This window comes from Alexandromys fortis, unplaced genomic scaffold (genome assembly GCF_014885135.2).
Source record: "Alexandromys fortis isolate MF-2015 unplaced genomic scaffold, M_Fortis_MF-2015_v1.1 scaffold_165, whole genome shotgun sequence".
NCBI classification, from domain to species: Eukaryota; Metazoa; Chordata; class Mammalia; order Rodentia; family Cricetidae; genus Alexandromys; species Alexandromys fortis.
In genome coordinates, this window is record NW_026068038.1 from 2,526,946 (window position 1) to 2,552,803 (window position 25,858).

Genomic DNA, 25,858 nt, shown 5'->3' on the forward strand with positions numbered 1-25,858 from the left:
CACCATTGTCCTCTCCACCCCTTGCCACCTTCATCGTCTTGGGATGAAAGCACTGTCTGATGGCTCTGTGCCTGGCATCTCATAAGCACGTTCTATTATGTCACTGAATCTCCTGACTACCCTTTAAGATGGTTTCTATATGTTAATTCTACTTTTCAAATGAAAAGACTGGAATTCCTGGGTGGTGGGGGGGAATGCAGCTTATCCAGTTTCCACAGCTACAGTAGGCAGGGTCACCCTCCTCCCCTGGCTGCTACTGCACAGACTCCCGTCAGGGGTGTTTCCTCTTGCAACGAGACGGTGGAAACAGGCTGTGGGTAGTAAAATAAGCAAGGGCACAGGAGAGCCAGCAAAGAGGAAAAGAGTGTCACATTTGCCATCGAGACAGGATGCTGAGCTACCTCTATGGGGCAGACAGGGTGACATGCAGATGGCATTTGGGCTTCTGGCCTAAAGAACACATAAAGCTCCCTCCTTAGACTGAACCCTGCCTATGTCCCCATGACATCGCTCCTTCCCTAGGACTCAGTTCCTTTGTCTATGATATGAAAAGCCTAGAGCAAGCTGTGTCCCCGAGGTTTCTGGCCCTGGGCTCCTCACGACTATGCCCATGACATGTCCACACTAGGTTAGGCACAAAGGGCTTTGTGCAAGTGCAGGTTTTCTGAGAAGGTTTTAAAGGGCAGGAAGAGCTTCTGGTGTCAAAGATGGGGGCATCCCATGCTGGGAAGGGAGTGTGGAGTGGAGGGGTGGAGCCTGCCTGTCCTGGGTAAATGAAGCACTAAACAGGCTCAAGGCTCTACAGCTGAGTGGACAGCAGGGTGCCCCACCTGGGGTCCAGCAGAGGCGGCAGGTGCACAGACAGCTACCAGCTGTGGCATGGAGACTTGACCTGTGTGGGTCTTGGAGAGTAAGTCAGAGTTTTCCCAGCTGGCGGAGGTTGCAGGATGAAGGCATTTTCCAGGAAAGAGGAACATCAAATACGGAGTCATCGGGAGTAAGGACTAAGGAGTGCTGGGATGGATAGCCACAACTCATACAGCTTGAGTCGGGCTGAGGGAAAGTGATCCTGGGACAGCTTTAAGGGCACGAGACTGTCACTGATATGCATCCTTCTTAAGGGGGCCAAGAAGCCTCATGGTTCTTCTGGGAGGGCACATGGCACCGCAGTCTGTGGTTTAGAAGACTTGCCCGTGGAGTCCGTGAACATTTCTCCAAATGTCTGATGAGCGGTGACCCCCATTAGCAATTAAAGCATGACTAGAGTGTGGATGGCATGACCACTGGGCACTTGTGGGGGGGGGGGCAAGAGCTGCATGGCTCCTCCTGCTCCAGCATGAGGCTCACACCACTTGAGTGACAGATGCAGATTTCAGCGCAGCAGAGTCCACACCCCGACAGCACAGACACAGAGTGGCCTTGTGTCTGCCGTAGTAGTAACAGGGTTATGTGCGCACAGACGGGCAGCCTGGTGAGGACAGGCTTGGTGTTGTAACAGGCTCTCAAGTGTGGTGGGTGATTGACATCACTAGACTTCTTGTTGACAATAAGGTATGATTTGTGGCCAGTGTAGAAATTTGGGACAGTGGAAGAGGAAATAAGTCACCTACAAAAGTCATCAAAGGAGCTCGGGAGACGGCTCAGTCAGTAAAATGCTTACTGAGTAAGCCGAGGACTTCGGGTTGGATCCCCAGAACCCATATAAAAACGATGGCCCAGTGCAGGTCTATCTCAGGCTTGGGGACCCAGAAGAATCCCTGCCACTCACCAGCGAGACTGTCTAGCTCAACACGCAAGTCCCAGGTTCAGCGAAAAGCCTTGCCTAAAAATAAGAATAAAAGTGGCAGGGGACACAGAATGTCAACCTCTGGCCTACACACGCACACACACCCACACACACCACACCACATGCACACGTACACACACACACACACACACACACAACATACACAAAAATCCACTAAGACCAGTAAGAGTTAACGCCCATGACAACCTATTGTGGGTGTCTCTGAATTCTCAAGGCAGATTGCTCTTAGTCCCTGTGGAAATGAGCCTGGGGAAACTGAGGCAAGAGGAGGCACGATAGTGTTGAAATTTAAACCTGGAATCTCTCAAGCTCATGACCCTTCAGCAGTGAGGTAGACAAGTTCCCAATTCCAGACCTTTGAAAGCCCACCAAGGGCCATATTACTCTCTAACCACAGTGGAGTCCACGCATGCTACCTGGAGACTTAGCTTGTAACTCGTAGGTTCGCTTCTGCCTGTTTTTTTGCAGTTCTGTTCATGTATTCACTCAACAAATACAAACTATTCTACATGCCAGGCATGCTCAGGGCCCTAGAGCCAATGCCGCCAACTGGACTGGGGCCATCAACCTTCACCGCCGCACAGAAGGAAGTCTGCTGACTGCTACCCTGTCCCTGCAAAGTCAGAGGGGACCATTGTTCAGGCCGTAGCAGCAGGTGGCAAAACGGAAGCGTGTTTTTTCTTTAGTGTCGCCAAAGGGAAGAGGCGCTGGCTTGAGTCTCGCTGGCCTGAGCTGGATAAGTTATCTGGAGAAAGATCCCAGGAGCCTTGCCACATTTTTTTCTAAAAGAATGTTGGAAGTCTCAGTGGCCAGGTATGGAAAAGACAGTTGGGCACACTAAGGCCATTCAGGGTGCTGACGCAGGCCCAGGTGGCAGAGAGAAGGACGCCGCTGTTCACCACAGACCCTCAAAGGGCCAGTTGTCTGAACACTCAGTGGGCACCCTGCAGATGAACAAAAACACTTCTCAAAGTGCCTTTTACACAAACCATTCTCACAAACCTTCCCGGGCACCCCGAGTGAGTGATGGACCAGGACATGCAGATCCATAGAATTAGAAAAAGATAAAGGCTTAAAGATTTGGACAGAGGATACCCAAGCTTCTTCCTGAGCCAGGTCAGGATGCAGAGAGAGGATGGAGGCTGGCTCCAGGCTGCTGTCCCTTTCCTCCCTGCCCAAGGAACTGCCACTCCTTGGACCCAGCCTGGTGCCTCAACCTGGCCTCACTCTGGTTATGACTCATGAAAGGGCCCATTCATGCCCTGGCTGCTGGCTTGGGTTGCTGCAGCCGCTGCTCCCCACTGCCTCTGTTTTCATTTCATTAGAAGAACTCCAGTCCTGAAGGTTTGTGCTTGGCTGAGTCAGGGATGCTCCAGAGAGGATGTCTCGACAGAGCCACCCACAGGCCCTAGCACATTCACTGGATGGCAGATGGGGAAACTGAGGCCACACAGCCTCAGATTATAGGGATGGTTTGGGCTTAAGCCACCAGCTGCTATGGCACTCCAGACACTCAGAGGGGCTCAGGGGCAGCCAGAAGGCAGGAAGCCCTGACAAGATGAATTCTTCCACCCAACAGGGCTCTGGCTTCTTTCAGACATGCCCAGAGCCTCTAGGGACCCAGCCTCCTGTCCTGCACACAGGAAGAGAGGTGTTTACCAGGGCTTGGAGAATGGGGGCCCTGGCACAGGTCTGACTCCCAGCAATATAGCCTCAGCCACTCCTAAAAAGGGCTTTTTCCAGGGGCTCCAACAGGTGTTCAGGACCTTCTACACCCCTGCTTCTCTCAGATCGTCCCCAATCCCCTTGGTGGAGGAGGGACTAAGAGCTCGGGCAGTGCCCATGAGAAGCTCTATGGGACCTAAGAGGGAGGGCTTTCTGAAAGAGGAAGGGTCAGCCTAGGTGCCCTTTGACTTGGGGTAAAAAGACTGCTGGGCCTCACACACAGAAGACCCTCTACCAACGAAAGTCGGTGGCCTTGACCAGACATGTGCTTAACAAATGTGGGTGGGTGAGCGTCGTCCATGTGTGAAGCTCTCTCAGGAAGGACATCTTTGCCTGACCCCTCTTTTAAAAAAAGAAGGGGGAAAAATGGGACCACTTGGAAGCTAAGCAGAAAAAAAAAGTCTCGCTCTGGGCTCTGAGTCATGCGCCACCGTCTGTCTGGAATGTCTCCTGGCTCTGCTGCTATTCACTCCACACTCAGCCCGCCCTAACTGGGCCTGACCAGTGAAGCTTCCCAAATCAGATGAGGTCAGGGTGGTTTGACCATAGACCCCTCCTCCTTTCTCTCTCCCCTCCCCATCTCACTCCCTCCTTCTTCCCTTCCCTCCGACTTTTCCATCACTATCTGTCCTCTCCTTCTCTCTTCCCATCCTTTCATCCTTCCCTCCCTCCCTGCATCCTCTTTTTCTTCTCCCTCCCCTCTCCCTGCTCGCACTTGAGGTACAACAGGCCCCTTGTAACGTGCGTGCTTGCGGAGCTAAGAGATGAGCTGAGGGCAGCACTGAGGTTTATTCATTCCTATTTGATTTCCTTCCTCTACCCCAGAGCCTGGACTTTGTTTTCCAATGCCAGTGGGGGAAACTTGGCCCCAGTTATGACCAGACACTCAGGAGCAGGGTAACCTTGGGGATCTCAGAAAGCTTTTCCCAGGGCCAGCACCCCACATCCTCCGGAGGCCCACATGTTCCTCCCTCCTTGGACATCAGTTGCTAGGTACAACTGATCTTGACCCCAGGGCCCCGCCTGTGGCAGGGCATGTAAGGACAGAGGCACCAAGGCCTCTGGCAGCTCTGCCCTCCTGACGAGGGGATGTCGAGATGGCTGTCAATCAGAGCAAGTGGAAACTCAGAGAGGTTGCTCTCTTACCCAAGGACACAGAGATGGCAGGAAGCATGGGAGGGAGTGGAGAGCTAGGGTGGCTAGTGAACTCTGTGGATGGTTACAGACGTGAACTTCTGAACTAACCAATGGGATCCACAGACACTGGCCATGCTCCCAGTGGAGCACACGGCTCCACTTCCTACCAGCCCCACAGATGCTCCACTCGGCACTGGCCTAGAGGTAGTTCCTAGAAAGGTCTCTAAGCGGTCGGAGCTTCTGTGAGGAACAGGCACAGGACCCTCCAAATCCACTTGCCTCCACTGGCCACATGACCCAGGACAGAGAGTATGGATCTACCTAAGCACATGTCCCATGATATGGGAGCACCACTGTCCCTTTGGCTTCTCATGAGGTGCTTTTACATGGGTGCTGAGCTGGCCAGAAAGGAGAGTTTGACCCTAAGCCTGTGGCCAGACTGTTCTCACTCTACCCTAACCACATTGAGGAGGCAAAGCAGGCGAAATAGTATGTTGGCTGTGCAGGGTGTGCTCCACCAGCCTCCCACATCCGGGTGAGCTTCTTTGGTCTTCCGGCCTCAGTTTCTCCACTCTAGCAGTTGGCTTTGAAAATGCCTGGAGAAATCTAAGCAGGATATAGTTGCTCAGACCTCTAATTGAGGCTGGTCTATGGGGAGGAGCATCATCTCTCATCACTTATTAGGGTGAGTGTCCTGATGCCCCCAAATGTGTCTGGTGCAGGCATCTGGAGCAGGGTGAGACCTGGCCTTCAAAGTATATATGTGTGTGTGTGTCTGTGTATGTGTGCGTGTCTCTGTGTGTCTGTGTGTGTGTCTATGTGTCTTGTCTGCGTGTGTGTGTCTGTGTGTGCGTGTGTCTGTGTGTGTCTGTGTGTCTGTGTGTCTGTGCCACAGGCTGAGGTAGCTGGGTTCAAGCTTGCTGAAGTGTGACAATGTGGCCCTGGAATCTGCCAGAGGCTTCTGCTCCTCCCACCGTGCTCTGGTCCGATGGTGTGGTTTGTTTCTGCTTCAGGCAGAGGTTAAGGCGATGACTCAGGAGCACTGCTGGCTCCCTGGATGTCCCAGAGCCAGGAAGCCTCTTGCAGAGTGTGGCTGGCGCCAGCTTTGAGTGCTGGGTTGAGAGGGGCTAGGTCAGGGCCAGAGACCTGAACTTTACTGGATGCATGAATCGAGTTAGCCACTCTGGCTGGCCCATGATTCCCCTGGAGAACGGAAGTTCAGAACTCTCAGCTCTTCCCACACAGTACCAACTAGGGTGAAAGGCAGGAGGAGAGGCCCATGCTCCCCAGGAACCCCTTCCCCTCCCAACACCACCATGACTCACCCCCCAGCAGCTCCTCCCAGGGTAAACAGGTCACACTGTCAGGAACTCTGTCCTGTGTTCAGGACCAAGAGGAGGTAAGGCAACTGGAGATAAGCCCAAGGTAAGCCCAAGTCATCTGTGAGGACCGTGTCACCCAGAAAAGTCACATGACAGTATTGTCATGCCCACACATGACTGATATCTAGAGTGGGCGGAGACCTTGCCCCAGCTGTCCTATGCACACTAAGGCTTCAGAGGATCACAGTGGTCCCACCTGTGCCAGCCTGAACAGCACTGGTCAGTCGCAGGTAGGTATGGAAGAGGGTATAGGCTACCTCCAAACAGAGGGCTGAAGACAGCACAGGAGCCTGGAAAGAGCCAGCAGCTCCCGGAGCAAAGGAGGCCTGCCATACTTGTGGCCCCTGGACAATAAAGCAGGGTTGTAGTCCTCACACCTGCCTGGCCCCAGGAAGCACAGGGTCTATCCACTGTCAAGGCTATGGCAACAGTTTTGGGCACCAATGGTCCTGTCTATTGTGTCTGTAGCCTGGGCAGTGTCCAGAGGCGCAGAGCTAGAGAAATATGTGTACATATACTACATGCATGCACATATCATATGCATGCACGAATACATGTACACACATGCACATACATGTATATGTTTGCACAGATACATGCGTATGTATGCACAGATACACATACACACACAAACATACTGTTGTATTTTGAAATCCTGGCCTTTCTTAAAGTCAAAACAGACATCAAAAGAAGCCGGGCGATGGTGGCACATGCCTTTACTCCCAGGACTCAGGAGGCAGAGGCAGGTGAATCTCTGTGAGTTTGAGGCCAGCCTGGTCTACAGAGTGAGTTCCAGGACAGGCTTCAAAGCTACAGAGAAACCCTGTCTCAGGCAGTGTGTGTGTATGGGGGGGGGGGGGTATCAAAACAAACATCAAAAGGAAAAGAAGGTGACATCTTCCAAGGTCTCCGAGGTGGGGGACTCAACTCTAGGGCCTAGGAAACCCAGTTGCTGAGGCACCCCTGCATTCGCAGTTGCTCAGAGTGTTTTCTGGGGAGCAGGCCCAGAATGATGCTGAGGAAATGTGATCTGAGTCCCAGTCCTGGGGTACAGGGCAGGACAGGGGGGCCTCTCAGCTGCAGCCCAGGTTCCGTTTACATTCGCAGCCATTTCTGGCTCACAGCCACGAGCCAGGCTGAAAAGTCCCAGGAAGATCAACTTTGCACCGCGGTTCGCTAGAGCTCATAGCAAGCCACAGGTGAGTTGTTCAGTATAGGCCTTGGGACCTGCCCAAGGCCAGGAGTTTCCCAGGAAGCAGCCTGGGAAGCCTGTGCGGAGCCTTGCTTTGCATGATAAAGGTGTTCCCCGGAGGAGTGAAACCTGAACTTCTGAGTGGCAGCTTGACCCTCAGTGCGGATAGGGGGCTGTTGAACCTGCTAGCTCTAACAGGGCCCCTTTCCGTTAAGAGCCTTCACCTGGTCATTTACCATTGAGAAGCCCACAGATCCATGGTCAGATGAACCACTACTTGGTTCATCTAAAGTGAGGAGTGTCCTCAGTGGTCCTATCTCTCTCGGTTCTGGTTTGTGAGCTCACATCTTGAATGTGTATGGTGTGTGCATGCATCTGGAAAGCAGAGATCAGCCTCGGGTGTCATTTCTCAAATGTTGTCCACTTTGTTTTGGGAGATAGGGTCTCTCGTTGCCCTGGAGCTCACCAATTAAACTGGGCTGCCTGGTTAGCAAGCCCCGTGGTTCTGCATGGCTCTGTCGTCCCCTTCTCCCCACCACACTTTTTACCAGCGTGCTGGGGCATCGAACTTAGGGCTTCATGCTGAGCTCAACACCTTAATGGAACCTCTTCCAGTTTTATGGCCCCTGTCAGGTCCCTGATCTGTGAAGCTTAGGTTAATGTGTTGGATGTAGCACTTGGTCAGATGATCTTAAAGGGGTTGGTCCCTCCTCTCTAGGGATCTAAATGGCTCCTTCCCTCCCCACTGTGTTTCGATGTGCCCAGTCCCAGACTGGATGAGGGCCCAGCAGGAAGCCACCAAGGTTGGGGACCGCAAGCTCCACTTTTATGACAAGAGCCCCCTGTAGCACCTTGGAGGGCCAGATTTGATGGGGTTGGGGAGCGGGTTCCTCAAACTGAAGTTTCCCTTAAACAGGTGCCAGTTGTGACCGGCCTCCTGACCTTCCGGGCCAGAAGCCAGAGGAAGAGGTTTAGTTGCTTTTGGTGACCCAGGGTCTGGGAGGACAGGGGGATGGATAGAGCTGCGACTAGAAGCCACACAGTGGAATGGTGGCAGCTGTTTCCAAAGTTGCGCCGAAGCCAGGCTTTCCGCCCAGCGGCGTGCCAGCTGTAAAACTGGCCAAGGAGAGTGGAGGGGAGGGGGATGGCCGGGGAGAGAGTTTCCCACCAGGCCGGCGTGGCTAGGTGGATCCCATGAAACCAACACCTAGGAAAAGCCACGCTAAAAATAGCCGGGGCGGGGCGGGGGGCAAGCGTGTAACCCAAGCCGGGGCGCTGCTGTCGGGCTGCGCGTCCGGCCTCCGCGCGAGCGCTGCCCGCGGACCGGCCCGGGAGGCGGCCCTCTGCTCGCACCCCGCCCCAGGCGCAGCGCGGCGGCTCGGTGCCCGGCGGGCGGGCGGCCGGGGCGCTGCGGGCGGGGATGAGCGCAGGGGCTGCGCGGGCCGGGCGCGGGCGCCCCGCGCGTCCCTGGAGCTGGAGCTGCGCGTGGCCAGAGCGGAGGTGAGTGCTGGAGTGTGCGGGGACGGGTGCGGTGCTCAGGGCGCTAGACTGGCCTCGGGTCCCCACTCGAAGTGAGACGAGCTGCATGCGCCGAGCATCAAACACGGGGCATCTTGGCCGAGGCCCTGGGAGAGGCGTTGGCGATGTCGCCGGCTCTTTGCGAAGTGCAGAGCTAGCATCGCCAGCGCCCTGGGGAGTCAGAGCTGCGGGGCTGAGGGAGGTGGTGCGGTGGCTCATTCATTGAGCCCTGGAGCCTTTGGTCTGCGACCTCACTGCTGCCCGCTCGGGACATCCTAATGTCCGATGCCGCGGGCGTGATGGGGTTCTGTTAAGGTACTGGAGGGTCGCCACGCTGTTGCTTCCGCCTGGAGGCCCATCGCGCCCCCACCCACCCTGTGCTTTGGGGCAGCTCCGCTGGAGAAGTCCACAGAGTTAAGCGAAGCCTACCGCGGGGACACTGCGCCCCTCGTGGCGATGGTGGGAAGAGGAGGGTATCGGGATTCATCCCGACTTCAGTGGCCGCCCAGACCCTGTCCTGCACCCCGGGGTGGAGACAGCGATGCACACAGGGGACGGTGGAAACGGGGCAGCTGAGCTGCTGAGTGGGGTTCAGGCTCCAGCTGAGGGAATTAACGGATTCTCTGCCGGCTGAACTGACCGGACTGTGTGGGGGCTGTGCCACGTGTTACTACCGCATTTAATCTTCAGCCGTGCGATGGGTGGGACCCCATGCTCTAGATGAAGAAAGAGAGGGTCTGAGTGGCCTGTGGTGTCCCGCTGGAAAACAGCAGAGTTGCTGACAGTGTCTACCCACACTGCCAGCTGACTCTGGTCCAGTCCTGCCTGGTAGAGGGACAAAGGTGTGTTGAGGCCTCTGTGTCCTGCGCTGTCCCAACTGTCTTGACTCAGCCAACACCCAAATCCGGAAAATAACAAGACAAGCAAGTAAAATGCCTGGGCGTATTGACAGGGCTAGTCAGGAAGAGCAGAAGCAGGGCAGGAGTCGTTCCCCCCACGAGCTTGACCTGACAGGTCCCAGAGGGCTGGGCAGAGCCAACAGAGTATGTCTTCCTAATGGTGAATAGGAGGAGGCCCGCCCAGGGTCGCTGTGAGGTGCAGTCTCTGGGAGATACAGGTGAGAGCCATGAGTGAACTCCTGGCTGGCAGTATCCCAGGGCTTTGTGGAGGTCAGCAAGTTCCAGGATTTCAGAGCCAAAGATGGTTCTAAGGAGGCCATGAACTTACAGAGTTTATCACTGTTCTGGCCTCCACAAGACCCTATCCTCCGGGTCATTGGCTGCTTGCATGCCTCCAGTGATGGGATCCCACCCCTTCGCGGCAGCCTGAGCCTGCTGTCCTGCCACTGGTAGGGGATCTCTTTAAGTTTGGTCCAGAGCTCCTAGCTGTCAGTCATCTGGAGTGACATTAAGCTAACACCCACAGCTGCCCTTCACTTCCTACCAAGTCTTTGGTGAGTGTAACTTCTCTGACTCAGCACTGCCGGCCAGAAAGCAGCCTGCCACCTGCCCTGGGGAGACATGCCCTGGTCTCTGCATGCCCCTCACTCTTGCTAAATACCAGGGTGGCCTGGAAGCAGAGGCCAGGCCACACGCTTACCAGTACTTATCTGCAGCCTGGACTTCTGGGCCAACCACCCCTCTTGAGAATAATTCCATTTCTGCGCCTGCTTCTAACTCTAGAGCTGTAACTGAGTGTGGGGGAGCGGCAGACCTGTCAAAGAGTACCCAGGGTGGGAACATTCATGGCAGGCTGTGTGGCCTTGGACAAGTCACCAAACCTCTCTGGGCCTGGGAAGCAGAAAGATAGAAAGACCCATGAGGGTGTAAGGTTCCAGCTGATGGTCTACACGGAGGCAAGTAGCCAGGCACATGGGATGCCATCTGCTTCTTCTCTTCCTCAGCAGCCTTCCTTCTGCCTACCTTCACCTCACTTCCCCCCAGAACTCCTGGGTTAAAGGGAATAATGAAGAGTGAGCTCACCCTCAGTGCAGCCCCTACCTCCCACACCTGCCCTGGGCTCCAAGCCTGGGACATTCATTTCCCTTCCTACCTGTCCTCCCATTCTGTCCCCGTCCTTCCTGGCCATCACCAGAGCAGGTGAAGCAGTATCCCCTCCCACAAAGGAACAAAACTGCCAACATGGTCCAGCCCCTTTCCAAGCAATGCTCTGCCCCCTCGGACTATAACTGACGCTCTCAGCCCCACTCTCTGTGATGGCCCAGGATACTCAGGCCCAAGCATGGCAGGAGGGAGATACCAAGTGGGCTTGGGGCTTTGTGTTGAGGTGAGATGGCCTGACCATTACCAGGGAAGGTTTCTGTGTCCTCCCCCTTTCTCTGTATGCTTACCGTCCCCCCCTCCCGCCCCCGGGGCTGGGGCAGTAGACGCCGTCTAGTGTTAGCCTACAGTACCATCATGAAGTCTACCAACAGCCCACCAATGGCAGAAAAGTAGGTCAGTGCAGGTGGGTAGCTGTTTGCTGCACTAGGGTGCGTTGCTCACCAAGACTCCACACACCCCCAGAAGAGCATCTCATCTTATATATCAGAGCCCCCACATTGGCCCCATGATGTCCATGCTATATGTGAGGGGCTGTTCTTGTTTCCAAGGATTACACTCAACCATGCATGTGTGTGTGTGTGTGTGTGTGTGTGTGTGTGTGTGTGTGTGTGTGTGTGTGTGTGTATTGGGAAATGACCTCCCTCTCCAGAGATTCGGGATCCCCTCCTCAGGTGTTAACCTTCTAGTGTACATCTCTCTCCCCACGATGTAGGAAAGGTTGAGAAGTGGGCAGGGAGGCTCCTGGGATCCACCCAGAGGTGCTGCAGGCCTGGCTTGGCTGTGGTCAGCAATGAGTTCCTGCTCCAGATGTTCTTCAGAGCTGGTCTCTGCCCGCCTCTCGCTGCTGCTGCTGCTGCTGCTGCTGCTGCTGCAGAAGCTTGCACTGAGTCCAAACTGGAGCAAGTGTGCCTGGCACAGTAAACTGGGGGCTGTGACCTGCCTTTAACCACCCGCTTCCACGTCCAGCCTGGCAGGATTGAAGTGGTCGCTGGGAATTACACTGTTGTTTAAATGGAGCCTGCCCTAGGGAGGCAACGCCCAAGCTAAGCTCTGCTTATGAGCATGGAGAGACACTGGCCATACACCCAGCCATTCCAGACCTCCCTATCCAGTCCTTCCCATCACCCAGGGCTTAAAGAAAGAGGGCTCCATTATCTACTGGGAGCTGGGAACCAAGTTCTCTTTTCTTCTAGGTGGTTCTCACCCCCACCCCTCCTCCACTCAGTCCTGCTTCCTCCAGATCAGAAGGGTGATCCCCATGAGTGAGGAGAATATGAGCTTGGGGACCTCTGAGCTCGACCTAGTTTCTTTTCTCCTGGCCCTTGCAGTATGCAAGACCAGGATAGGCTTGGAGCCGTGATCTGCATAAAAGTGGCCAGGAATGGAGACCTCTCTGCCTAAGCCCTCCCTAACCTAAGACCCTGAGTTACTGAACAGACTGCTTGTGAGAGACCAAAGACAGGTGAGAGCTATGGTGAATGGCCTCGCATGTGAGTCGCTGCAGACGATGCCCAGGAGACAGGCTGAGGAAGCTTCCCCTCCCATCCAGGCTCCTCCTGCCGGTGCTGGTGCCAGTGGCCAATGGGGGACATTCCGTCCCCTGGCTGCCTCTCACAGTGTCTGTCCTGTCTTTGGCTGCTCCAGGGCTGGCATCTCAGCCAGCCACCTAACAGAGTCAACATTCATGAGCAGCATGAGCAGCAGTCAAGGCCCCAACCGGCTGGGGCCCTGCAGTGCCTGCAGAATGTGACCGTTAGGAGCGCCCCTGAGTGGCATTTTCCACATTCCTCGGGGGCCACCGGCCAATCTGGCCTTGGCCATGTGTAAACAGGTTGCTCTGCAGGACCTGGATGTGGCCACTGGGCCACAGGAGCAGGGAGTGTGGAGTCCTGAGACCATGGCTTTCCAGGCCAGGAGCCAGGCTGCTAGTCTGGCCCTAAAAGAATCCGCTCTTTTGGCAGAGGCTGGGGTGCAAGCTGTGGTGGGTACCATCACTGTCCACAGCAGCCTACAAGGCAGGGGCCTTTTTTTCCCCTCACCACACAGCACCCTTTCAAAGTGTAAAGTTCTGTGGACTTTAGTATGCTCACAGAGCTGTGCAATCACGATCTAGTTCTAGAACATTCCATCCCCTTCCCCCAACTCCTCCCAGCCTCCAGCAACCGCTAATCTCCTCTCTACCTCTATGGATTTGCTTATTCTGGACATTTCATGTACATACGCTCATGCTTTGCGGCTTTCCGCGTCTGGCTTCTCTCACTGGGTGTCATGTGTTCAGAGCTTGAGAGGCTGCCTCTGTCAGAGCGTCGGACTAAGTCTGGCTGGACCGTGTCCTGCTTTGGGCACCACGTACTCATCCCTGAAGGAGATGTGTGGTCACTCTGCATCCTGCTGCTATGGGTATTTGTGTTCAGGTGTTGTATGGGCGGATGTTTTCGTTTCTCCCTAGTGGAGGGTCTGGGCCCATGGTTGCTGACTGTGTGTCCCACCGTACCTGTGCCTTGTCAGATCTGCACAAGTCAGTGAACAGTAGGAGCCACTCACTCCTTCTGAGGATAAGGGCTGTGGACTCTGGTGGAGAATGCATTGTTCCGGGGCGGATTCCCACTCCGCAGAGAGCAGGGGACAGGTCTATCCTGTGAGAGGCTTTATCCCATCCCTCCTGAGATGCCCAGAGCCTCCACTTTCTCACCTCCATGGGCTGTGCTCCAGTCCCCGAGCAGATAATACCCTGCCTTCCTCGTGAGACGCTGAGCTACCCAGCCCCTGAGCCACTCCTGCAGGAGACTGGTCCTTGAAGAGGGATCCTAGAACATGATCAAAAAGCACATCCTACCAATCCTTCATGCAGCCCTCTTCAAGAGAGCTGGCAGCTGACCAGGGTCACCGTGTGTCCAAGATGATGGCTATCAGATCCTTGGGGAGCCACTTGAAAATGGCCCTGAACCGCCATTGAGCATGGGCAACCTTCTTGCTCTGCACATAGAAAGGGGCTTTCCAAAGTCAGGTGGACCGTTCAGACCTGTCTCAATCCCAGTGGGTTCCCCATCCCATCGAGCATCCCTGGAATGCACTCAGGAGAGGCAGACCAAGTGGGCAGGATACACACGGCTCTTGGTACGGCACTTACCCTAAGCTACCCAGTGATAAGTAATGACGGTCAGAGGGACTAGACCAGGTTGCCTAAACCCCTGTGGGCCCTGGACAGGAGGTTACTGCTACACATGTGTTTCTGCTGATTTAGCCAGAGCAGCCATGTCAGGTGGATATGGGCTTGATAGGGAGAGGGCTGGGACTTATGTGGCCCTAAAGTTGTCACCAAACACCTAGAAGTCAGGCTGCACTGCAGGGACAAGTGCTGGGACAGTTCACTGTGCCGGGAACACAGGCTGGGGGAGGAGGAAACATGGAACCACACCTCAGTAGGGAAGATGAGGAGAAAGACTCTAAGGTTGTTCCAGGAAATTCAGGGAGAGCATGAACAGGCTGCCTTGGAGCCCAAGCTATGCAGACCGATAGATAGTTCAGGGGCTTCCCCTCCTCGAGGGCCCAGAGAGTGGCCAAGGGAAGGTGCCCATGCAAAGCCTGCAGGGGTGGTGGCACTCTACCTAAGTCTGCCATCTCCCCAGGCACAGGCTCCTGTTGCTCTGTTTTATAGGTGAGGAAACTGAAGTGAAGGGACTTTCCAGGACATTTATGGAGAGGGCCAGGTGCACTCAGAAGCTCACAGGAAAAGGATCTCCGTAAACCGCTGCTCCAGCGGGTACTGGCCCAGTGTGAGGCCACCAGGGCCGTGCTGTGGTTTGTCACCCAGGGCTTGTTCTGTGGCTATCAGGCCAGGCCCATAGTACCTGTACTGGCCCAGCCTGAGAACAGAACACAGCTGTGGCCAGGACATGTCTACAAACTGTGGGGTGTGTGTGTGTGTGTGTGTGTGTGTGTGTGTGTGTGTAGGTCAGAGGTCAACCACCTCAGGTATTATTCTTCAGTCACCATCCACCTTGCTTCTTGGAGACAGGGTCTCTTACTGGCCTAGAATTGGCCAATTCAGCCAGGTTTGCTGACACGGACTCCACCGGTCACCTCTTCACCAGTGCTGGGGTTACAAGCACATGCCGCCATGCCTGACTTTTCTTGTGGGTCCTGAAGATGGAAGTCAGACTCTCAAACTCAGGCCGTAAGCACATTTTGGCTGCTGTAATAGAACATTGTTATAAAGAGTTTGACCTCGCTGTGTGTTGGTGCTGGATGATATGTTCTCCTTGTAAACCTGTGATCCCATCGTCATTGTGCCTGCTTGGCTCCTGGCTTTGCACTGAGGGCTTCCAATGCCTTCACCTGCCGCCTAGCATCCATAGTGTTCTGCCTCTTCAGGCTCTTGCGCGAAAATCACCTGCACTGCTGGTTGGCCAGCAGCAGGGTGAGGTATAACCCTGTCGTTCCCTTTGAAGACAGGTCAGTGCCTGAAGACCCAGGAAAGACTCCCCGGAGCTATTGGTCTCTAAGGTGGATTTTGAAGGATGGCAGAAGTTTGCTGAGCATTCATGATAGGACAGAGGAGTCTGAATAGAGGAAGCGGCACGCGCAAAGGCTAGAGACACGTCCCCGTGGGTTGTCCTGAACCCCTCGTGTTTCCTGTCCACAGCTTCTCATGCACAGCTCCTATCTGTACACCACACCACTGCCCACGAACTCACCCTCCACTCCAGCTGGCCTCTATATTGCTGTCATGAGTTAGCAAATGGAATGGAGCTGTGGACCGCCATGTTACCCATCTGTTGAAGCCCCAGCAAAAGCCATACTTGTTGAGAACGTATTTCCTCAACTTCCCAATAGAGAGACAAGATGTGACAACCCTGGGAGAACTAAGGTGTCCAAAGCATATGCTGAGTCCCAGGGGGACAGCACTGGCACCAATAAAGAGGCTCCGAGTGTCCTAGGTCAAAGTCACCAAGTAATCCCAGGGGAAATAGGTTGTGATAGGTTTATTCATGTGCTATGATGTGGCTGTTCATGTCTCTCAGCTCTGGCATCCATGGTCTGGGTCTACCTCTGGGTAAAGCCCTTGGGATAGCATCTCCAGCCATCTGTGGACCAAAAGAAGCCTCCCAGATAGTGTCGTCTCCATTGCTCTCCCAGGGACATTATGATCAGCCTTGGGGGTCACCCTCACAAATCAGGGAGGCCAAGATCTGCTTCTCAGGCCGACCCACACTACTTACTGGAAAGAAGGCTTCTGGGCCTGCAGAACACCAAGAATCTGCTTCCACAAGCCTTGCCTACGAGAAGGGGCAGGTTCATTGCAGCCACCTCTGAGGCTTCCCGAGAAATCTCTCACTTTGGAGAATGGGCAGCTGATCCGGGAATTCTGGGAATGTCCAAACATTGTGCAGGCTCTGGTCAGAGCGGCTCAAAACCCAGGATCGTATACTAAGGTGACCCAAAGGCAGAAGCTGTGGGTTACATGTGGACATGGAAGGAGTGGTAGGATGTCTTTGTTGGTCCATTTGATTTTCACGCTGGCCCCTTTCTCCCATTCCTGGATCATGACACCAGTTGAGGGCTGTCACCCTTCAGAGTTAAGGACCTCGTGGAGCCCTAGTGCAGAAGGGCCTCTGGGCGTGGACATGGGGTGAGTGGGGATGTGGGCGGACAAGTTGGTCCCTACAATCTCAGTAAACATCTGGCCACAGGGCCCGGCAGGAACCTGACCTTGTGGGTACCACTCGGCTGGCAGCTGTGACCAGTCTATAAATACATTCTGAACTGGACCAGCCCACATGCATTCCTGCCTCCGCACCCCAAGTGCCCTCCCAGCGGAAGACAGGCCGCCAGGGGCCTTGTGCCTGGCCAGGCAGTCACTCCTGGTGAGTGGGACTATGTCCACCCTGGGGTCAGCTCAGGGCTCACAGCATCCGATCGTTATCTGAGTACCCGCAGCCAGCCCAGCACCGGCGTCTGCATTTAGCTTGGGGAAAAGCTCCCGTGCCGGCAGCCTGCTTTTCTTGGATGTCTAGGCTGTGTTTATGCCAGGCTGGAGCCTGGGGAGTAATTAGAGTCTCCAAGGGACCTGCCTGCCCTGGGTGGCCAGGGTCTGGGCACCAATGCTGTCAGAGCCAGGGACCCTCTTGGGGAACGGGGAAAGGGGAAAGGTGGTTTTGGCCCAGGCTAAGCAGCCAGCATTCCGCAGGAGGGGACTTCGAGTGGGGTCAGCCCTGAAGCTGTGAGCTTTGTTGAAATGTGTTACCTCTTGAAGCCTCTGATTTCATCCAGAGATCACAGGCCCAGCCTTTTTTGAACAGGGTGAAGCTGGCAACTGATCTGAGAGCCTTTGCACACCACGGGCTGGCCCTAGTGCCCCACGTTATTGTCCGTACAGAAAGTAGAGCTGGTGCTGACCCCAGATTCTCACTCGGGGGTATCTTAGATACATTGTCTAGCCAAGGCCACCAGGGCTCTCAAAACATGAGCAGTATTGACCTCAGGCAGGAAGGTCCACATCCTCACCTGTACCCGCTATGCAAGATGTGTGTGACATCCAGTGTCCTTTGAGAAGTTGGAGTGGCCACATGAGGAAAAGCAATGGGTGGCAGGACCTTGATGGGTGTGACTTATAGCAAACCACTTATATTCCACACGAAATATGTGTTTTTAAGTATCTGAAATATGTTGTCTGGTTTTTAAATCCCAGCTTCAAAGGCAAGGGTCTGTTTGTGTGTGTTGCATCTTGGGAGCCATACATGGCAGGGAGCAATGAGGGGCAGACCTGGAGCACACAAGACAAATGTCCCAACCCTAGCCCTTTGGGCCATTTCTAGAGTTGTCCTGGGGTGGTTTCCCCAGGACACTAGCTGTGAATCATCATTGACTTGGTTCTAAAGACCAGGGGACATCAGGGGTTCAGAGTCGGAGAATTGCAAGTCTCCCAGACGGTGGCTGTGGCATCTAGAGTCTGCTCAGTGTGGCTCCCCTTGTGACCTGTGGTCACTGCAGGAACCCACGTCGACTGCACCCCTGACCCTCCCAGAAGCCTTTCCTCCCTCCCAGTCTACAGGTGATTTTACTATGTCTCATCCTCTGCGGCTGCTTTACCAGCTCCAACTTCTCTCTCTCTTCTGGGATCCGGACTTTACTACCAGCCTGCCTTCTGCAGCTTTGGGATGCCACCCATGGCTCCCCTGGGAATGAGTTATCTCTAGTGACCTTTCATCTGGAGGGAATTCCAAACAAGCGACAGTTTCTCTTATGACTGTGGTGAGCTCATTGGGGGGCCCATGGGCAGGCAGATACATATATTTCATACATCCTTGTAAACATGTGTACTTTTATGGAGCTATATGTTATTTATGTTATTACATATATAACGTGTAACTATACATAAAAGTATATACTGTCACATGTGTGTGCTATATATTTTTATGAATTGCTTGGTGATTGAGTTGGAGTGTGCCATTCTTTTTTTTTTTTTTTTTTTTTTTTTTTTTTGATTTTCGAGACAGGGTTTCTCTGTAGCTTTTGGTTCCTGTCCTGGAACTAGCTCTTGTAGACCAGGCTGGCCTCGAACTCCCAGAGATCCGCCTGCCTCTGCCTCCCGAGTGCTGGGATTAAAGGCGTGCGCCACCACTGCCCGGCAGGAGTGTGCCATTCTTGACTATCTCAAACATCAAGTGGGACTTTGCCCTGAGTTTTGGTGCCTGTAGCAGGCGACAAAAATATGCCACTTCCCACTTGGGAATCAGAGGCTGGAGTGGGATTGCAAGACCCCGCAGTCAGACAGGATGATGACCAATGCGTAGACTCTAAAGTCAGACTTCCGCATTCTGCTCTGGGTCATCTCCAATCCAGGGAAGCTACAGGCACATGGCACTTGGGATGCCGTGTCAAAAGCACGTGTCAGCTGGCATCTTTGGCCTGGATCAGTTAGAAGCAGGTGCCACATCCAGAGAGCTCTTGTCTTCAGCTCCTGTGCCCAAATGCTGTGACTTTGGCTATGTAGGTACCCTTGGCAGGTCAGAGTAAGGGCGTCCACCGACAGTGTCCTAATGGCAGAGATGAGCGAGGATATGTGCTGCCTGGGCTCAGGCTCCACATTCAGCAAGCAGAGGTCCTCGGAGGGCACCAAGGTCACCCACCATTTCTAGGTTCTGCTGTACATTTGACCCTGTCTCATTTCTCCCCATGACCCTGCCCTTTGGTTGGCTGTCCTTGTACTCCAGGCTCAAGTGTGAACAATAGAGCTGCAATTCAGACTCCACAGAAGGGAAGTTACTACCTTGTGAGCCTAAGATAGATGCAGAGTGTGTTTCAGACAGAGGTATATCCAGGTTCCCTGGCAGTACTGTCAAAATCAGCCACATCCCTTGTCTCCAGTCTCCAGAAACCCTCTTCAGGGTAGCTCAGAGACCACACACCTCAACCAGTTTCTCTAATCTATGATGGACAAGCTCTTCTGCAGCCAGCTCAGGTCACATCTATTCTGGAACCTGCAGTATGATCAGCCCCTCCCGGGGCTCCAGGGTGGGACTACTCTTCCTCCCTGCCCTGCGTACCTTTGTCCCCAGCTCTCTAAGGCTGTTGTTTGGGCTAAGATGATTGCTAGGAAGGACACAGTGGTAGAGAAGAGAGGCTGGGTGGTGAATTTCAGACTCTCCGGGCTAGAAGGCAAGGCCACACGGCTGCTAAATTAGCAGTATGGGCCATCCTGTAGACATGAATTTGGTGTTAATACACACTAGAATGTGTTTCTTCTGTATGTGAGGTAGATAGGTTGAAGGATAGCAAAGAGGGCATACATTACACAGGTGATCAATGAATGGATGATAGAGAGAGAGAGAATTAATAGATGCATAGATGGCAGAGGGATAGATGATTTTTAAAAATTGTTTAATGGTGCATACTCCTCGGTGAGACTTAGGAGATTTGAACAAAGATGTCATGGCCTGAGAGTTGAGGTCCCCACTGGAGAGGCCTAGGACTCTGTGCCACAGACCACTTGGAGCTGTGTGTGGGCATGGGCACCGAACTCAACAGTGGTACATGTACCTGTGCCCAGCTCCCACTGGGGACAGGACCCTGGAGATGAGAACGCTATACCTGCCCCTGTACACTTTGCCAGAGGCTGTTGCAGGGGCCACAGGGTGCCCAGCAGCTGAGTGGGCACAGGCCTTCATTAGGTAGCTACACAAAGCCTGTTAGGAAAGCTGAACCGGGAGCCAAAGACTCTGTCTATAAAGAACACACAGGAAGAGGGGCCTGTGCTCAGCTTGGCCCTTGATCCTGACACCTGTGTGTGATCCTGCCACTGGGGCCAACTCTAATCTCCAGCTCTTTGAATTAGCATTGGGCACTGGGTCCTCCTCAGCACTAGCCCTGTCCTCAAACACCAGAGGAAGGGTCTCAGAGTGGGCACTGCCCTTCGCCGTCAGAGATGTCGGGCAGGGAGCTGCCACAGAGACACAGTACAGCCATCTGCAGTTTCTTGTCCTCTGCAGTTTGGGGCTCCTTCTGCTCTTGCCTACCCACTCATGGGGACTGCTTTCAGTTGGCAATTGGATTTTGAGTTCAACCCCTGGGAGGCATTTTGGGGAGTCTCAGTGCCCTCTACTCCCCTCCCTTTACATGAGAACAGAGACAGCAAAGCTCCAAGGCCCAAACTTTCAGGATGTCACTTCCTCCTGGTCATGTTAGTCAAAATAGGACAGGGACCAGCCTGGGCCTTGGGAAGGGGACAAAGTTCCTGTCTTGATGTGAGGGGCCACACACCCTTCGTGGCCACAGGATATGCCTTGTGGTGTCACTTGGTTCGAAGATGATAACACTAGAGACTGAAACAAGTTTGGGTTAGGGGCACTCTATGGTGGGTGTCTGGGAGCCACAGATGGCCAGGGAGTGCAGCATACGTGAGCCTGACAGAGACAGTTCCCCTCTAGTGAACCTGACGTCCAGATCATCCACGATGTCTGCACTGTTCCTGTGCAGCTATGCATCTAATCGTTGATGCCTTGGAGGGTAACTACAGCAGCCCCCACCCTTCTCCTCACCCAAGTCTCAGGAAGCTGGAACCAGGACCCTGGGCAGCTGCCCCCTCCCTCATTGCCCCCTCCCACCCAAGGCTTTGTCATGCTGGGCTCAGCAGATGAACAGGAGTCTGGGACACAGTGATGTGGTAGGAAGAACACCTTCCTGTCCCTGATTTGGCTTCAAGTGGTAGAAGCATGGTGGTCCTGTCCCAGTGAGCTGTGTCCTGTGTGAGCCATTCCTATACTTCTCTGGACCTGGATTCTTTTCCAGGAATCCAGGGATTATGTCATTGCTACCCCAACAGGGATTAATACAAAAGTCAGCCCAGATATGGCAGTAGTTCTTGGGGTCAAGATGGCGTCAAGGAGGCATCTTTATTGTGGGGTCAGGTAGCGTCAAGGAAACACTTCTGTCACCTAGTTCCAGAGCCACTGCTGAGGCCCAGAGTCCACAGAAAGCCTTCTGGGATTGCAGACCACCCTGAGCTCCCATCCCTTGAAAGGGTGGATGGATATTGGATAAGTGGCCCTGAAACACAGCCTCTGAACCCTAGCATCCATATGACCCTGCCACCAGGAGTCCAGAAAGAGCTGTACACGCACAGGCTGGCAGCCCACAGCCTGGCTGAGGGACTAGCCAGCAGGGACGGCAGCTGCTCTTCCAGATGCAAGAATGAGATAGACAGGGCCCAGGATCAGCCTCTGCCTCCCTAGGGTCATCCTCTGCCTGCCAGTCAGGCCAGGAAGGAGCTCTGTCTGGGCCGCTGTGGGTCATGGGACCTCCATGTCAGGTGGTCCCCTTGGAGCATGAGATGTTTTGGAGCAGCCACTTCCTCTCGGCTGTGAAAACAGCGTTGGCATCAGAAGGGCAGGCCTTGTCAGTGCCTCACAGCCTCTTTAAAAAACAAAACAACAACAACAAAGAGTATATGTGGTGTGGTATGGGGGGGTGCATGCGTGCCTGAGTGTATGCTTGCGTGTATGTGTGTGTGTGTGTGTGTGTGTGTGTGTGTGTGTGTGTGTGTGCGTGTGTGTAAAGAATGTGTGGGTAGGTGAGTACCATCTGCTGGGCACTGTGCCAAACGCCAGAAGCACAGCAGTGACCCTGTCCCAGGCCCTGCCTCCTGGAACTTCCTGCTGATGCAAATTCACCCTCGTCTTCTTGGGCTGACTTGCTCTTTCCGTGCTGAGATCTTTGCATTCTGAGCAGACACTGCAGTTGGATCACAGAGTCACAGATGTATGACAAGCGAGGCCTTTAGGGGAGGAGAGGCCTGGAGTGCCTGTGGGCAGAGGGTGCTGTGTGGCCACGTTGCCTCTGAAGATCCCCATGGAGATGGATGTGTCCCTGCCTCAGTTTACCCTACCCTTTGTGGTCGATAGAGTCCGTGCCTGCGCCAAACTGTGTTCATCTCTCCATGGGCTGGCTCCCTTAACCACTCATTTTACTGGAGGGGAAACCGAGGCTGGAGGGCCAGCCCAAGGACACTGATTCTGTTAGGCTGTCCCAGGGCTCTGCTGACTAATGGCTGGCTGTGACTGAGAACAGGAAAGATGACGTCTCCAGGGAGATGACAGCAGAAACCATCAGCCACATACATCAGAACAGAAAGCCGTGGAGATAAGAGTCTGCAAAAGCTGCGTGAGCACACAGGAGAGAGGCAAGGAAGGAAAACAAGCGTAAAGGAGGCCCCAAAGGAATCAGGGCCACACTGGTAGCCCCATGCAAGGTCTTGCTCCCCAGTTTCCTGCCTGGTATAGATTCCCCCTGGTCTATGGTAAGCCAAGGATTCACCCCTGTATGTAATGTGGCTGCTTCTTCTATATGTCCAGCAGGGTGACCGTGTGTCAGAGTTTCCCTAGAATGGTCCCTGATGCCCCATCCTAACTGGCCAAGTTGTTCCTGTGTTAACTCAGCTCAGTGGCCTCTAAAACCCTCTGAACTGGTGCATAACCCTGGGCAGGTCTCACACATGTCCCGGGAGATGCTCAAGACTGTCTTAACTAGAGTGGAATCAGACAGGCTGCCCATGGGACACTGTCCCACACTCTGCAGGCCTGCTGCCTTCTCAAGAGCAATGGGAAACAGGGAGGTGCTGCTTTCTGTGATACAATAGCTTCATACCAGTGGGGTTTGATTGAATCTGAATGCTTCCCCAGTGATGGTCGCGCTCATGTTTTTACTGTAGATCACTTTTAAACTTCCACAAAAACAGCCTTTGAGGTGTTGCCTGCCCCACACCCAGCCACCGGACAGACAGGGGGTACCACCCTGGGCATCTGATTTCATCAGCCTGTGTTCCTCACTCGTTCTGTATTGTCAAAGAACATCAGAGATGCCAGGCTGTACTGCTGTAGGAAAGCCGTATCATTGTAGAGACTTCCACCAAGACAACAGGCACCCTGTGTGGCAGGCATGAGAGACAGGACTGGCATCTACACGGTGTGCTGACAAGCCACTAATGTGAGTTGGTCACCTATGTCATCTCAACGAGCACAGTGTCATGGTGACTGTGTCCTGGTGGTATCCTTTCCTCAGCCTCTTGGAGAGAGGGAGGACCACAAGGAGACCCTACCCTAGCTACAGGGCAGGCCCCGGGGCTACCTGGAATATTCTGAGACAAGAGTTCCTAGGCACTCATGGGCCAACGCATAACTGAGTGCACTCACCAGCTGTCTTAAGCCTTCTGGGCTAGCGAATGTGGGGTGTGGGCACAGAGGGGCACCCTGGAAAGGAGCTGCAGACAGCCAAGGTGGGCAGAGAGGGGGCACCCTGGAAAGGAGCCGCAGACAACCAAGGTGGGGCAAGTAGGTGTTAAATGAGGTCTAGTGTGGTCGAGAGGCCTAATCCCTGTGGTGGCCACCCAGATGTGTGACAGACCCATGACCCAGCAGTGAGTACCCAGCAGGACCACCTGTGAGTCCCCACATGGGTTCAGGTTAGTTAGATACAGGGGGGAAAGCAATTTAAACTAGGCTTAGCAGAAATGATACCACTGGCTCAAACAGCTTGGCTGCGGGGGAGTCCTTCAGGTGTAGCTAAATCCAGGCGCTGAAGCCTGGACTAAGATGAGGGATTGGACAACGCCCAGGAGGAAATGTGAAATGTTGGTACCAGCAGCAAGAAGATGGGAGAGGGGACCAGGGACAGATGCCCATAACAAGGGCCTTTTACAGGACGTGCCAGGGAGGAAGGCAGGCAGAGGAAGACCCCAGCCCAGACCCCCGACTGCAGACTGGCAGTCTTGGCCATCTCCATGCAGCGTGTGATTGCAAGCCCAGATGACTGACTGCCCAAGCTTTTGTAGACGCAGGAGAGGTGTCCAGGCTGAGCCTGGGGGCAAACATGGGGTTGGGCTAGGCTCTGGTGCCTGGGTGGCGACTGTTAGTTCTCATATTGCCCTGGGTCTCCAGCACGGTCTGTTTCCCACCTGCCTCTATTACCCCCTCACCTAGCACCTAGGGATACTGCCCAGTGGACCTGGCTTGAGAAAGTTTCCAGGGAGTGCACACAGGTCTGCGCTGAGGCATGTGAGGCTGTTCGCACAGCTGGGCCTGCAGACTCCAAGGGAATTTAGAGACCCCCCCAGGAAATGCCAACAAATATTGAGGTCTCCAGACCCCAAAGCCAACCCCTTTACACCTCCATGGTGGGGACCTGACTCATCTGACCTGTCCCAGGCCCTTCCTGTCAGGACCTTGCCCTACCTCTGCCACTGACCAGGCCAGACCTGCTCTCTGCTATGGGCCGCAGAAGCAGAAAAGTCCCTGCAGCTCCATGTGGCCCTGTGTTCCCCGACCCCCCGCCCCGACACACCCCAGAGCTCTTGGCAGCTGGAGAGCGCTAACGTGGCTGAATGGCTTTGGGGGACTTTGAAGGAGACTAATTAAAACCAGCTGAGATGTGGGAACTGGGAGGTAGAGAGCCAGGGGCGCTTTCCACAGGATGTGGAGGGTACAAAGGCCCTTGTAGTGGCCCACTGCCTCTATGCTGTGACCAGGGGTCTTGCTGGGCCCATGACCCTCCCAGTCCACATCAGCCTAGCTAGAAGTGAAACCCTCCTGTGAGGTTGGGTGCTGACTACAGGAAATGGACAGCTGCGTGGTATGTTTTAGGGTTCACGTGTACATGTGTGTGCACATGTGTCTCACATGACTGTGTTTATAAGTGCACACATGGGATGTATGACTCTCAGAGTGGTCCTGTGTGCATGCCTCAGTTTACCCACTATCCAAAGTTGCCCTACAACCTTTGCTTGGTTGGGTGCTGCCTGCAGGGTCAGGGCCAGCCATTCAGCTTGATCAGCCTGTGTGGTGTTCACAGATGCAGGACTCTGTGGAAGACTGGGCTCTTGGTGTTCATATTATTAAAGCATCCCATGCTGTGCGCCTGATGTCCAGAGAGGATAATGTGGGGAGAAGAGCCATAGTCTCCACCTCTGTGGGAACTATTGCCTCTAACTGCGCATGCCAAAAAGGAGAGTCATACGTCCCTGGAAATTTTGGATGTGCTGTATACTTTAGTTCATAATAGTTAGACTTTCGACTCCCACCACTGGATTCAGGAACGGCATGTGTGTAAGGAACGGCATGTGTGTCAAGAGCGGCACACGTGTTGGAAACGGCACGTGTGCCAGAAAGGACACGCGAACAAAACACGTGTCAGGAGCGGCACGTGTGTCGGAAAGGACACGTGTGTCAGGAACGACATGTGTGTCAGAAAGGGGCACACTGTCAGGAACGGCATGTATGTCGGGAAGGACACACGTGTCAGGAACATCATGCGTGTCAGAAAGGGCACGCGTGTCAGGAAGGACACACGTGTCGGGAACAGCACGCTGTTTGAAACGACACACGTGTCAGAAATAGCACGTGTGTCAGGAACAGCACGTGTGTTGGGGGAGGGACACGCGTGTTGGAAACGGCACATATGTCAGGAAGGACACTCATGTCTGGAACAGCACGCGTGTTGGAAACGACACGCATGTCAGAAAGGGCACGTGTGTCAGGAACGG

The 25,858-nt window shown here is 54.2% G+C and overlaps 1 protein-coding gene across 3 annotated transcripts in view; it reads left to right on the top strand.

Moving 5' to 3' along the window:
- Nucleotides 1-25,858, top strand: part of Znf469 (zinc finger protein 469) — a 216,434-nt gene that overhangs the window by 168,051 nt on the left and 22,525 nt on the right. The window contains exon 1 of one of the 3 annotated variants that reach the window (XM_050165283.1): nucleotides 8,586-8,743. The exons of the other annotated variants lie outside the window; for them this stretch is intronic. The gene's annotated coding sequence lies outside the window, so the exon portion shown is untranslated. Of the gene's footprint in view, nucleotides 1-8,585; nucleotides 8,744-25,858 lie in introns of those variants that run through there. 3 annotated transcript variants of the gene reach the window in all.